This window comes from Procambarus clarkii, chromosome 62, assembly GCF_040958095.1.
Source record: "Procambarus clarkii isolate CNS0578487 chromosome 62, FALCON_Pclarkii_2.0, whole genome shotgun sequence".
In the NCBI taxonomy this organism is placed as follows: Eukaryota; Metazoa; Arthropoda; class Malacostraca; order Decapoda; family Cambaridae; genus Procambarus; species Procambarus clarkii.
The window spans coordinates 2,937,148-2,940,448 of record NC_091211.1 but is presented as its reverse complement, the minus strand read 5'-3'; positions in this window follow the sequence as shown (position 1 = coordinate 2,940,448).

The following is a 3,301-nucleotide window of genomic DNA, read 5'->3' as shown; positions in this document are numbered from 1 at the left end:
TAGATTGGTGTGAGTTAGGCTAACTTAAGTGGTACACTGCCGGTAGCCACTGGTAATAAAATGTGGTTAGTCTAGATTAGTACACACGGTAGTTAGTTATGATTAATTAGGATAGCTTGATTCTGCTATCTATCTGGTTCGAAGAGACCATATTTTTTTGTTGGGAAGAAAGCTTGCTATCTATTTATTAATTGATGTTTAATTAATTAATTGATTTAAGTTAATCGAAGGACCACCCTATTTTTACTGAAAAGGGAAACAGATATATGAACAATAAACAAGGACTGAATACCAGTGCCTGTGGATAATATAACTATTAAGAGTTATTCCTTAAACCTTAATGGACTGTAAATTAAATTAATGTTCGAAAATAAACTTTCCGTCCTTCACAAAATGGGGGTTAATACCAGAAGTAAAATACTCCCAGTATGCTTCATCGAGGCTGGTTCTTCCTCGAATAAGATTAGTAACTCTTACTAAGGTATACACAAATAAACATTAAATAAATTGGTTAGTGGCAAGAATATTATATGATGGCTAAACAAGAAATCATTCTCATATAAAGTTCATGAGACTATCAATTTGTACTAGACTTCTTAAATCATGTAAATTTATATTCTTAAATGACTACTAGTTCTCTACCGTCACGTAATGAAATAAACTAAATTGAACTAATTCAGCTGCTTAGCTGTGATAGTGAACGGAGATGCAGAGTCGTGATGGCGTCGTCTGGTACTTGCTGTAACACGTGTGCCCGTGAGTGGCGTGGGAAAGTGAGACCACGGTCGCTTATACACTGTCTGAAATTCCAACTAAGTGTACAAATTGTCTATACCAGATAAATTGTGTCATCACTATTCATTAGGAAGGACAGAGCAAATTCCTTATGGACGTACTTTTTGTTTGGGAAGGTCTTGCGGTGTAACGATGGACAGTGTTATAAAATTAAGAGCTCAGTTAAAATTATGAGAACACTTAACCTGCTGGTTGTCCACCGATGCAATCCTTAGATCGCTACTAGGCCGATTAATAGCAAGGGCCTGGTGTAGTGGTTGGTAATTCGCCTCTCCCCGGACACTTGTGTCGCAGTTATGGTGGCGTCTCTAGCAATGGCGTCGCTACGCCTCCGTCGAGAGTTGATTCGCTACTGCGTGGCGTCGCCACGCTTCCGTCTCCCTCAACCCTCTCTCACGCATTTGCAATAGAATTTAGTAAGGACAGAGAATTCTTTCATGAAATTACTTTAAGTAATGCGTTAATGAGAACTGGGTTGCAATTGTAGGGAATTAAATATTATCTATATTCTCGTTAAATGGTGTTAATCGAGAAATGGAGAGAATTTCTATTTCCTCCATAGCGTTTGGATATAACAGATAAAACTGTGAATTAATGACAATTTAAGTTAATAACTCGTGATTATTGAATCACTAGTCACAATATTATCAGAGATTAATTCTTATAAAGAATACTGGTAAAAGTTGAGAATATTATTCAATTCTCTAACATGGTAATAATTATTTCCGGCTGGACATTATCTGACGCAATATGCCTCTCGATATCGTGAGAATTTTAGTAAATGATGCGCAGATAGAGAAATATTAATTTATGTTAGCACTACAGTTAGTAGAGTTAATAGTTACTGTACTTAGTGTACAATAGTGATGTATTATGATACAATAGGAATGTATCAGTGTTGGAAATTTCCAACAAGTACTGATGTTAGCCAGCCTCGCATATGCTGCAGATGTTATTCTTTTGATATGGACTTCCAGAGACAGGTTTAGTGTGATATCAACTCCCAGATCTTTCTCTCTGTCCGTTTCATGAAGGACTTCTTCCACCATTTGGTATTCTGTGTCTGGCCTCCTGTTTTCACTACCTAGTTTCATTACCTTACATTTACTTGGGTTGAACCTTAATAGCCATTTGTTGGACCACTCATTCAGTCTGTCCAGGTCATCTTGGAGCCTCATACTATCTTCCTCCATCTTAATTCTCCTCATAATTTTTGCATCATCGGCAAACAATGAGAGGAATGATTCTATAGCGTCTGGAAGATCATTTACATATATAAGAAACAGAATAGGTCCAAGGACTGAACCCTGTGGGACTCCACTGGTGACGTCTCGCCAATCTGAGGCCTCACCCCTCACAGTGACTCGCTGTCTTCTGTTACTTAGGTACTCCCTTATCCAATGGAGTACCTTCCCTTTCACTCCTGCCTGCATCTCTAGATTTCACACTAGTCTGTGGTGTGGATCTGTGTCAAAGGCTTTCTGGCAATCTAAAAATATGCAGTCTGCCCACCCCTCTCTTTCTTCCCTGATTCTTGTTGCCTGATTGTAGAATTCAATTAATCCAATAAAGTTACCATGTAACCATCCCTGTAACCATGTTGGAGCTGTGTCACAAAGTTCCTTCACTCCAGATGTTCCACTAGCTTTTTTCGCACAATTTTCCCCATTAACTTGCATGGTATGCAAGTTAGGGACACTGACCTGTAGGTCAGTGTCTCCTGTCTATCCCCCTTCTTGTATATTGGGATTACGTTCGCCGTCTTCCAATTTTTTGGCAGTTCACCTGTTATCAGTGATGTGCTATACACCATGGAGAGTGGCAGGCACAGTGCTTCTGCTCCTTCCTTTAGTATCCATGGCGATATTCCATCTAGGGCTATAGCATTTGTCACATCCAAATCTAGCAAAAGCTTCTTTACATCCCCACTGGTAATCTCAAATTCCTCTAATGGTGCCTGGTTAACTATTCCTTCCCTTATCTCTGAAACTTCTCCTGGCTCCAATGTGAAGACTTCCTGGAATTCCCTATTGAGTTTCTCGCACACTTCTTTGTCGTTTGCAGTGAATCTGTCTGCCCCTAACCTCAATTTCATTACCTGTTCCTTCACTGTTGTCTTTCTCCTGATCTCCTGTCTTTCTCATCTCTGTGTAGCAATTTTTTGTTGAGTCTTAGCCCTGCTTGCTATGTCGTCTTCATATTGCCTTTCTGCCTCTTTTCTTACCCAGACGTATTCATTCCAAGCTCTCTGGTATCCTTCTCTGCTCTCAGGTGTCCTGTTATTTCCATAGTTTCTCCATGCTCCTTTACTTACTCTCTTAGCTAGCTTACATCTCTGATTAAACCATGGGTTTCTCATCTGCATTTCATTTTTTACCCTTTTGGGCTGGGATAAATTTTTCTTCTGCCTCCTTGCACTTCTGCGTGATGTATTCCATCATGTCTTGGGTTGTCTTTTCCCTTAACTCTGTTTCCCATGTTATATCCATTAGGAATTTTCTCATCT